The 12,740-nt window shown below is 33.7% G+C and overlaps 1 pseudogene; it reads right to left on the reverse strand.

Moving 5' to 3' along the window:
• Window positions 1-1,586: 1,586 nt before the first annotated feature.
• Window positions 1,587-2,509, reverse strand: LOC149566395 (putative sodium/metabolite cotransporter BASS3, chloroplastic pseudogene; annotated as a pseudogene).
• Window positions 2,510-12,740: the final 10,231 nt, after the last annotated feature.

Below are 12,740 nucleotides of genomic sequence, written 5' to 3' on the forward strand. Positions count from 1 at the left end.
AATTCATGACATTCAACTATTAAGTTACCCCTCTCAGCTATTTTCATTCATTGAATTTCAACACATGATAAGATTCTTAAGGGAATCTTGCCCAAATTGGGACTCTAAACTTCTCAATGATTTAGTATTTAGACAATTTGTAAAAAATATCATGTGTAGGCTGGTTGAGAACTTCAAACTAAATATTTTAGTTTAGGCTGCTGCTTGATAACTTTCATAATTCCACCAAACATGACTCAGGTTGATAAGAAGATTACATAGATATGGAAAAAAAAATTGGCAGTAGTTAATCTACTAAAGCAATTTATGTAAGCTTTTCTTTGTCTTTGAATTCCTTATATTTCTTATGCACAAGATTATTGGATTTACAGTCTTCTATGGTTGAAAAACTTGATGGATTTTTAGTGGCTCAATCACTGTTACCTAAAAAAGGAAAAACTTGTGTCCAACAGTATATTCTAAGGTTTTACATTGAAGCGAAGTATGTGGTATCTACAGTTCTTGTGCAAATACAGAAGTCCTTGCACTATCCCTAGAACAATCTCTTGGTTGTGCATACACTGATAAAGCATTGTGTGAACCCAATCTGGGTGCAGGGTCCTATCCAACTGGTGTAGTGGCACCCATAAACATGAATTTATTTGCATGTAATGTTTCCTAAATGTCTCAATGTTTTGGTTCTTAGTTATAGGATTTACAATAAAACTATTTTTTTTACTGTAGTTGGATAGAGATTAAATTTATGAAGGATGTGGGATACAGATTAAATGTATGAAGGATGTTGTTTGAATTGTGTAATTGAAACTGATATTCAAGAATTAGATACAGGAGCAAGTTAAAAGGTAAGTCATGAGTCCTTATGGAAGAAAAAGAGTTTGCAATTATAGATTCGAGCAATGTAATAAGGGAAAACAATTGGATGTGGAATATTACTCTTTATATATGTTGATCAACATATTAGCAGTCAACCAATATTTTAGATAAGGAATAGTTAGTATAAGAGTGGCCAACATATGGGTTTGTATGGTTGTGCATGAAGATTTTAATATCAATAAAATGAGATTTCTGCATATTGTTATAAATATAATTGTTTTCTTGATTATTTTCAATCTTTTTTGGCATTTGATTTAAATTATTGTACTAGTTGGTTTAAAGAGCCACTCATATGGCATGGTAGGTTGTTCTATATTATTTTTTAGCTCCTATAATATCCAAGTTCATTAATATAAACTAAAAACCAATTAAATCTTGTGACTATTAAACTCTCAACTCAGGAAAACATAGTCAGGTGTGAGGGGGATATCTCAGAACCTAACCATTGGATTTCTCTCATTTTTGAATATGTGGTTGGAAATCCATTTTGCAAGAATCTCACTAGGGAGATTGTGACAATCTTTCATGGTTAAAAAGTTATTCTTGAATGTGTGTGGGTCTATATGGAATCAAGGAAGTGGTGTTATAAATTAAGATTTCATTTCGAAATGTTTGTTTGTTTGTTTTTTTGTTTGTTTTTTTTGTCTCTTTGGGAGAAATGATTTCTCTTTTCTATATTAAGCTACTTTACTAATTGCAATGGCATGTATATCTCAGAATTTGAATCTTTTGCCCAAAAATGATGCAAGACTCAAACCCATCATAGCCATAACCACCATAGAACAAGCTACTGGAACTACTTGACTTCCACCAAGGAATTGTGTGGCTAAGAGACCAAAAAGGGTAGAGATCTGCATTCTAGTACAAAGAGATATGGTTCTACAAACATTCTCTTCTTTCCTTAAATGAGGCAATTTGGATACTCAGTAGCCAATCAAAAATGTTGAGGCATGGAATGCCAGTACTAGTACCAGTAGCTGCACTCTTTCCATAGATATTATCTAACTTTGATTTAATTTAGGTGGACTTTTGATGCATAGTGACATGCAAACAATGGCCACTAGTGGTATGAATGGACGAATTAGATTTACTAATGGCTTGGCTTAAGTATTGAGAACCAGACCCATTGACATAGGAATCATAACGACCTATAGTATTGACTATGACATTTTTATGGCATCCACTGGAACCACATAACCAATTAGTAGACCAATCAATAACAGGGTGACAATTACTAATGTTATTGTTGAAAAACTAGTTAAAATGATTCTTAGTGCCATATCTCCCTTGCTTAAAAAGCTATCATAGCTTGATAGTTGGGCACTAGCAACACAAGTAGTGAGAATGAAACTAGAAGCAAATATTGGTGGTGTTCTAAAAGCTCTTTCTATCAAAAAGCCCAATATAGGTTTCACTACATATTTTGCTAGATATCCAATTGTCAAGGCCAAAGGCCTGCATACAAGATATTCAACCTGTGAAATGCTAGTGCAAAATCCTTGACAGAAAGTTGGACACCAATGGAGAGCATTATCCCCCCAAGAGTTGGGGCATAATACTCTTTGGTAACCAAAGTAAAGGTGGTAGGATTGATAAGGGTTTCAGCTATTGTTCCTACAACAATCACAAGTAGCATTGTAGGTAAAGACTAAGAAAAATCCATCCTGATGTCTTTGGGAAATTTCTTGTGCTTAAACCCAAATGAGGTCAATGAAGCATTTCCCTTCCAATATATTGTGCCCACTCTTCTAGTGTATGCTTCACTTGAACAAGACACTTTAAACCCACCATGTCTTCTTCTATTCCAATTTCTCTTAATCAAGCTATTAGCTAGGTTCAAAGGAAAGGAAAGAAACCTCTTACTTGAACAATTGGGTGCCCTTACCTTAGAAGGCTTGACTTAGATGGACATTCTTTTTATTATTTGAAAGAGAATAAGTATTGAATGTGGAAATAGCAATGGCTACCATTGCAACAAACCTACCTTGTATAGATGGTTGGAACTAGTGATGAGCAAGGCATGCATTGTAGACCATAGGTAGACCCATAACCATTTAATTATAGGAGAAAAAAGATTGGTGAAGGGATGCTATAATTAAGTGTATGAGTCTGGAATTTGTATTAGATAGTGGGGATATGGTAGAATTTGTATACATGAAAACCCTATGTGAACTGAAGCTTGCCATTGTAGCCTTCACAATGTAGGAAACTTTTGTTGGGCCTCAATTTGATTCCATTCTTTTTTCTTTTTTTGATGTGGAAACAAGGAGGATCCCTCAATCGCTCACGTCCACTCAAAGTCTTCATTTCTAAAATTTAATAAAGTCTGGGTATTGTGTGTTGGGTTTGTATAGACAAAGCCTAGAGTGTTTAAAGTGAGAATATAGTAGCAAGGTAGGACTCTATTGGGTAGTTGCTTAAGTGAATATGTGCTATCCATAGAAATAGGACAAGAGGTTCACAAATACAAGGTTGTTCAATATTTGGAATTTGAATTATAGATTGATTATGTTGATGAATACATTAAAGTATGGGAAGTAAGGAGAAGCTAATTGATTATTTAATTTGTGAAGACTAAGGAATATAAGTGGATTATAGTTTGAAATATATGGATATAGGTTGCTATCAAAATGATGCTATTAGTTTGCAATAAGTTGTATTGTTGATAGCAATAGAAGTGGCCAAGTAGTACTTTGGGGTTGTGAATGTTCACTCTACATCACCAACATACATTGCAATTAATAATGAACTAAATTTTAATCTCTTGGAACTACTAAAGATAATTGGACAAATTGAAAAGAAGTGAAATATTTACATGGATATGGAATTAACAAGGTAAGTGTTGGTGTTTGAAACTACTAAACAACAAAATTCACAATACCAAAATGATAACACTCATATAACATAAGGATTAGCTAATTCCTACTAACAATTACATAAGTAAACCATTTGGACCCAACTTCAACAAAACCAAGGATGGTCTCCTACTCTTTAGGCTCTACAAAACTAAGGTGGGTATACCTAGGGATGATTCTAATGCAAATTTTTGTATGAAGATTATCTTAGTTTCATTCTAATTCTCATCTTGTATCCTTAGGCACATACACAGTTTACCAATTTCTATAATGCTTTCAAGTTCAAATGCATCCCTCATAAGTAGATCTGGTCATAATTCTCCTAGAGTTTACAAGTAATTCTGGAAATAGTAGCTACATTAAACTCATAAACTAAATGTAAATGAGTGGTGACTAGCATTATAACCTTGAAAAAAATGAAATAAAAATGATTTTGAAGTTATATTTGGATTGGCATGTAGAAGTAAGATTTACTCTCAACCATCACTGATTTATATGACCAACGCCTTATCCATTGGTCAAAAATTGACTATTGCCAAGATATCTAATTTAGACAACTTGTGAATAAATTTTTCAACAATAATCACCCATTCCCATTCTTATAAAATATCCTTTTCATAAACTCATGAATTCTACTGCTCTACTAAAGAATTTATATAATTTATTAAATTAAAAGCAACAATAGAATCAATACACAACCATCCAAAATACATTTAGTCACATGAACCTTATTCAAATGACCTCAAAATAGACAAGCTTATAAAATGGAGACACGAAGAGATGACATAAAAAATAGTGTAAATACCCCTTTGTATTATCCTTTTGAAATGACTAATAAAGTAACCAATAGAGTTTCAACAAAAAGCCCAAAATATTCAGTTGGTTATGTCATGTCTATATATTAGAAAGTATACTTGAAAATGTCTAAACTAATACATGAAACATGACCTACTATACTATTTTTTGAAAATTTCAAAAAATACATTAGAATTTGGACCATAACAATGCCTTGAAAACTCATTTATATAACATGAGTTGCAACAAGCAAAGGGCAATTGTGATTGATAGGTGTCCTTTTACAACAATAAGTACAATAGCCTTTTTCAAAATATCCTAGACACCTTAATTCAAAAAGGAACAACAAAAAGAAGTTGCAAATGATAGCTAGAGCATAAAATCTTTAACTTTGTCTTATTCTCTAACTACTCCCTATTGGTAAATCTTTTATTTCTATGATTGCTTCCCAGACAATGACTTCTCTCTTGGTGGGCCACTCACATGTCTTGATTGTTGCTAATTTAGTAATAGATTTTTGCCACCTAGCATTTGTGATAACTTTCCCTTTCATGATAAACCTATTCATTTCAGTTTCAACCTTGAATAAGGTATCAATAAGTTCATTAAAAAGACATTCATCAATATCACCTTAGAAAATGGATGCCACTTGTGGAAGTCTACAATATGGTCAAAAGAATTAGACCATTCATTGAAATCCTTTACTTTACTATTAGAATCAAGGACAAAGAATTAAAGAATGAAAACCATTTGTTAATACTTTCATTTTAGTTTGTATTGCAGCCAATTTCCCTATGAAAAATTACAACAGATCTTTCACCTTGTCCATGCCTTCTTTTACAACAATAACTTTAACTGGTAGATTTGGCTTTTTTGCTAACAATGGTATCAATCTATGAAAGAATTGCCTATATGGTCCCCATTAATGGAAGATTGGGTCAAGCCATCCTATTGAATCCTTGCACATCTATTTTGTAGATTTTAGATTGATGAATGCACTATAGGCATCTTGAGATATTTTCTTCAAAATTCTTATTCTATGGCTTAGTACATTCATCATAACATTTTTCTTAGTTGCACTGTTAGACTGAGGAGCTTCTGTTTCCATATTGACCATAGGCACTAGCACTATTACCCCTATAGGTATCTCTTCTATTTGGGCCTCTACTTCTATAGTATGCCTTTCTTCTTCCACTTGCCTTGGTGCATGTTCTACCTCTATTGTAGCCTTGAGTTTCTCTTTGAGGGATACCACTTCTACTTCTAAGTTTTGGATTTCCCCCTCCAACTCTTCTATTCTCTATTTCTGCACATAGCTTGGCTTGAGCTCCTCTTCATACAATTTTTAGACATCTACACATTCATTATATATTTCAGCTAACCTATCCTCAATTTGATGTACTTTTGCCTCATTCATGAGTGCAAAGTGTTTGACCAGGCTAGAAATTTCTTTTCTAGTAGTATTATCTAGTGCCCATACAACCATATTACCTTGTGCAGTTTCCTATATATCCAACATCTTAGGCTTCTTTGTATTAGGGGAAACACTCTACACTGTTAGGGTTTTTGTATCTAAATTAAAACATGATCCCCGCTTCAGTCCCTCATTGCCACTGGCTTCACAGCTAATGGCTTTGTCTTGTCTTGTCATTTGATCAAGAACAAAGGCCCTCTCAATATCCCAATTTGGTATTAAAATCATACCACTCCTATGTACTAACTCCCTGGCCTTAGTAGGGGTCATTGTTTTAGTATCTGGGTCATAGGCAAGTAGTTTATCCACTAATTCCTTATTTTTCTCAAGATCTTCTCTTGGCATAAGGCTTAATGTGAGCTCATTCTATTATATTTTATAAAGAAAACTTTTAAATTCTTATGATTTGATGAAATCATCATCTTCCATGAACTTTTCAGATTGGATGAACTTGTCATCCAATCTTGATGCTGTAATTTGGAGATCACTAGAGGCTTTTCCTATCTCTGTAGCCCTTTGATGTAAATAATTTTTCCTAATATCAGAAAAATACTCATCATTCCCTAGCATCACTTATAAGGCTCTACTTACAACCCTCTCTGGGATGTGCATTGTTTCCTATCTTTTATTGCCCTTTGGCACCCATGTTGAAGATAATGGTTGCTCCACCTCCAACTCAACCTCCAACTATACATCTAGCTTAGGGGATTATCTATTTATAGTGGCTTCCTCTCCCTCTGGCTCATGTGGCATCTGAGACATGATATATTCAAAATTCTCTACCATCTTCCTCAAGCTACCAGGCTAGGGAATCTTTGTGTAGAAACCTTTAAAAATAGTGTTTGTTCTTCTCATGGCCTCCTCCACCTTCCTTATTTCAGAATATTTTTCTAATAGTGCATCATCCTCCCCTCTTTTCTACTATGTTAACAATTAAATCCTCCACATGGATTGTCTTGCTTGGAGGTAGGATGTATCCACTAATGGCCTTTACCTCATTTTTAATATAGTTTTTAGGGTCATACATCATATAGGGCCTAGTACCAAATTTGTACTGGCCTAGGTACTCACTCAACTCCTCATATGCATTTTTTCCTATTTCAAAATCCCCTACCTTAAATGTTCTACAAACAAATGTCAAATTGTGCAGAGAAGGAGGGATCATTTCTTTGTTCATCAGTAAAAAATGCCAAAACAATTCAATAATGGCCAATCTAGGGGGCAGATATTTGGGTAGAATGTGAGGAGGTTGTGGGCATGCATATTTTCTCATCAATGTGCACTCCTTAAACAAAAATATGTCCCACCATTTATGATCTAATTTTGTTCTATCATCTAAAAATGAAGGTCTAAGAAAGGTCTTCAAAACATTAGGTTCCCTAAAGAAGGTATGGTCCAATTGCCTCACGATTACAAAACTAAACAAATTAAAGAATACAAGTGCATTTGAATAATTGAAATTCTTATCCCAAATGCAAGTCTAAAGTTGCACAAGTAACTCAAAAAATTCATCAAAAGTCTGATCAATGAAGATCTGATTGATGTAAGCAATGTTGTAATATAGGATCAAGTACATCAATAGTGAATAATGGTGAAAATTGAAATCCTTCATTTCTCCCTTCTTTGCATTGACAATTGGATTGTGCATACTATCCATGATGAATGCCTCATAGTCATACTCTTTGTGGTTGAAGGGGTCTTGTATGTCACATGCCATTAGGAATAGGGAACCATAGACACAATCCTCTACACCATCATTTCTCAAAACTTTGTGTAGCCCATACACTATGTTCTTGAAATAATTCTTGAATCTGCTCAAGGGTAAATGATCTGCCACCTTCTTTGGAATCAGTCCTACCTTTTTTACATTATAAGGAATGTGAGGTAGCATCACATTGTTCACAAAATAGGTCTTATTGCTCCCAAATTTCCTTTGCAAGTATTCAATGTCAATAGGCACATCCATCTACCTGTCTAATCCAAAAGCCTCTATGAAAGAAGTTCTATCCTGTTTGCACAAAAAGATCCCATTATGCCTTTGAAATGTCCTGGTGAATGGATTATAGGAATTTATCAGTGCTTTTAGCAAGTCCACATCAACAAACACTTTTGGGAATATCAACTTTTCCATATTTCTATTCCGTGGGTTGCAGACTAGAACATTTTCAGTCCTATTTTTATAGAAATACAAGAATATATTAAAACTGTTAATTCTAGGGCATTTTGCATCCTTGAACAGGAAGTAAGTGTCTTTGAAGATGTGGTCATTTGTCAAAATCTCATTCGTTGACCCTATAAGAATTTTTAACCAATCTCCAGCTTGCTTATTTGGTTTTTTAATCCTTAAATTTTTCTCAATTTTGACAGCACCCTTCTTTCTCTTTCCTTTAGGGGTGACCTCTACAAGATTGTCACCATCATCTTCAATCTCTACCTCTTTTGCATGCACCTCCTCAATTTCCTTGTTAGCCATTTTCTCTGCAAATAATACTTTAAACTCTTGTATAGTAACATAGAAATCACAATGCTATGGATACTTGGAGAAATTTTTAGAGCAAGAACACAAATTCTTAGAAATGGCAATATTCAAAATGTTCAATCAAATATTTATGTTTTAATCATATAGTCTTTTTTAATAAATTCTAAATGCACAAGCTTTTAATACCACCCTTTTAGGCTGACAACAAGGAATATCAACCGTGAAATTTGATCTTGATGTCCTTTTCAATGTTTTATTTTACTTGGCCATGGTGAATTTATCTTTTTTCTAAACTAGTTTGACACCTAATCTGCTTTGTTTTCAAATTTTGGTCTTATGTTTTTACATTAAGTCAAAGCTTTCAATCTTCCTAACCTCAAAAACACACTTGGCAAGCCTTTACATTCATTTGGTGACACCTCGTAATACCTCAAGCATAGAAGTGTTAGGGTTTGTTAAGCACTATGTTGAAAATTCTTTTATGGTTGTATGTAAACCCTTACACCATAGAATTTCAAGCTTCCTCAATAGTTACCTTCATTCTTATGCCTCAAACCTTCCTCGTATAAGTGTAAAGCCTTTTGATATGACCTTCACTTTACCCTTTACACTCATACGCACATGTATCACTAGAAACCTTAAAAAACTTCTTTACACTGCTACACTCACTTCATTACTCGAGACATCATAATAGTTTTCATACCCATCCTCTGGTCATATGCTTAAGGCTTTACCCATAGCATTGTAATGCCTCTTATCTTCTCTTTATTTCTACTTTATGCCTGTATGAGTTTTCTTAACTTCATAACATTGGAAAGCCTTTATAAATGACATCCTACTCTTACGTTTCTCATTTCTTGCAGTAGTGTAAATCCTTTTCTTCATTCCTTTATCTATCCTTTTATGCTTATATGCTCAGACTTAACTTGTAACCACAGAGAAAGGGATGAACAACTCTTCATTGATATGCTTACCATGCAATTGTAGAGGTATAATGAGAAATTTCCCTTTTCACTTATCAATGACCTAGATTAGATCTCAGAAAAATAGAAAAGAACATCACTGTTGATTTTAGGTACATAAAAAATAAAGAACTTAAGTCATCTACCATGCAGGTTGGGCCCATCTAATATGTATGACATGTCACCATTTGATTTTCTTGCATCAGGGCCAATCCAACAACTCAATAGGTCCCACTTAGCATGATCACTATTATAATATGTCTTTATGGCTATCCACAAGTCTGAGAAGCCAAGACACATAAACACAACTAAACATCACTTTCATTCTTATGAGTTCCTTTTATATGTAGAATTGTAAAATACTTTATGCCTTCTCATACACCATCATTTATGCCATGCCATGGTATTACACCCTTATGACATTCATTAGAATGTAGGTGCATAGATAAACACTCAATACCTTTCCACCCCTTCACTCAACTATTTACTCATAATCCCGCAGAGTGGCATGACACATCTCCTTTAAAACCTTTAATTCTCATACACTTAACACTTTAACATATGACTTGGAATACCTTTTCAAGCTCCTTTTGCTCCTCTGCTCAGCCTATCATAGTAAAGCCGTAATACCACTTTCAAAACATGAACTTTGTTACGCCTTTACACTGCATAATAAAATGCAACCGCAAAAAGATGAGCAAGAAGGTATTTCATTCTTACATGAAACCCTACACCGTAAGACCATAAAAGGAAAAAATTAAGCGCTTTACAAACCCTTTTGAAAATTTGAAAAGAGACCTATGGTTTTTACATACTTAGGGTATTTTAATGACTATGTTGATGACAAACCTTAAGAATTTAATAGAATTCAAATAACACATAAACCAGGGCAAGACTAAGGCAACCTAAAAATTTGAACAATATAAGGAAGGAAACCCTAATCTACATAATTCAATGACTTAAATGATTTTTCACTAAAATATTAAAATTTCTTTGCCCTATGAAAAATTAGACCAATAGTGGTTCTATCTGGGGATGATAGACTGCTTGAGTCTATACAAGAATTTAGAATCTATGGAAGAGCAAACCACATACTTGGTATATGAATGGAAACTTCTTCAAAGAGCATAGAATAGAACAACAAAATTGGGAACCAGACTATACAAAGATATTTACAAGGATCTACAAAATATACAAAATGTACAAGAGCAAAAGGAAACCCTAAAACTACTATTCATGGAAAATAGATACTTTAAGAAAAGTACCTCTTCAAGAATTGTCCATGAACTAGAAATTCAAGAATATATCTAGTTAAATCCTTCAAAAAATATGAATCTTCTCCATTTGTATCACAAATATTATATGGGCCAAGCCAAATTGGGTCAAATTTACCATGCTTTCCTTTGTCTTCCATTCTAGCATTCCACATCAATACCATGTCACCTATTTAAAATTTCCTCTCCATGGTCCTTTTTTCATATAAGTGCTTCATTTGTGATTGTAACTTGATATTTTGAATAGAAGACTCTCTCCTTGCTTCTTCTAGTTGCAAAATATCATCTATTTTGAGTTGCATCTCACCAATGATATCATCTTCATATAGTTGAACAAATTTATACATCTCTTTTAAGTTATTCTGTGGAAGTCTATCCTGTATACCATAAACCAAATTAAATGGAGCACATCCAATGGCCTTCTTCATAGTAACCCTATTAACCCATAGAGCTAATGGAAATTTTGAATCTCAGGTCTTCTTGTTTTCTCCTAAAATCCTCTTGATGATTTTCAATATAATTTTATTACTTGATTCTGCTTGACCATTCCCTTAGGGATGATAGGGTGATGATGTGTACTCTGTAATTCCATACTTTAAAAAAAAAAAAATTCCTTTGATCTGAAACACATATCATTATCAGTTACAATTTTTTGTGGGCATCCAAACCTGGTCACAATATTATTTAGAATGAAATTAATCACCACCTTACTTGTTACATTCTTAGTAGAAATTTCTTCAACCCACTTAGTAAGATAATTAGTAGCCACTTGGATCCAAGAATTTCCACCACTAGACCTATTTGAGATCTCACAAATGAAATCAATTCCTCATTGTTGAAATGGCGCTTGTACTTCAATAGGTCTTAATGGTAAATTCCCAAAAAAAATTTAACTTTCCACTAAACCTTTGACAAGCATCCCATGTCTTGACAAACTCATGAGCATCTATGAAAAGTGTTGGCCACCAAAAGCCAATCCTAAGAATTTTATGGGCAGTGGTCTTAGCCATATAGTGACCACTGCAAACACCTTCATGCATATCTTTCAAAATCCTTTTAGACTCAATTTCATCTACACACTTCAAAAGTACCCCTTCCATATTTCTCCACCATAATTGACCTTGCACTATAACATACCTTATGGTCTACAACTTTAAATATCTTTTCTGGTTTTCTATTAATCTTGATGGAGATTTCATGTTTTGCAAGTAGTAGATCACATCTCTATACCAACCAGAGGTATCCATATCACAAAGACCATCCCTACAACTATTATAAATTTGATTGATTTAGTTTTCCTCTAGGTTGCCTTTTGTCATCAATTTGGCCAAACCTTGACCCCTAACTAGTTGGTAATCTAAATATCAATATTAAACTCTTGTATCTTATTAATCCATCTACATCTCCTACCAGATACCTCTTGTTGTGAAAAAATATCCTTTACAATAGTAGTAGGAACAAAAGAAATGATAGTGGCTCCCATTAAGTAACATCTAAAAGCTTTTACCCCTTTCACCAATGCATATACCTATTTTTCATTTATATCATACTTAAGTTTTGCTACTTGTAAAGACTTGCTGAGGAATGTAATGGGTTGCTCATAACCTTCCTCATTTTTCTATAACAATACTATAGCAATAGTGTGAAATGAGGCAAAATAAAATATATGCATTGGTTTATCATAATTAGGTGCTCTAAGAATAGGGGCATCTTTAATAGATTTCTTAATCTTCTAGAATGCAATGCTAGGTTCACCATCCCATTTTATCTCAAATCCTTTCTTTAACATATTTGATATAGGCCTACTAATCTCTACAAAATTAGTCACAAATCTCCTAAGAAAGTTGATATGTCCAAAGAATGATTGGATGCACTTAACACTTTTGGGTTTCTAAATAGTATCTATTGCTTCTACCCTTTCAGGGTCAATCCTCACTCCATGCTTACTAACTAGACATCCTAACAACTTTCCTTCAGTAACACCAAAACTACATTTCCTTGGATTCGAAGAAATACCATACTTAAGGG

This window comes from Cupressus sempervirens, chromosome 3 (genome assembly GCF_028749045.1).
Source record: "Cupressus sempervirens isolate cs-2001-9-10 chromosome 3, ASM2874904v1, whole genome shotgun sequence".
NCBI lineage: Eukaryota > Viridiplantae > Streptophyta > Pinopsida > Cupressales > Cupressaceae > Cupressus > Cupressus sempervirens.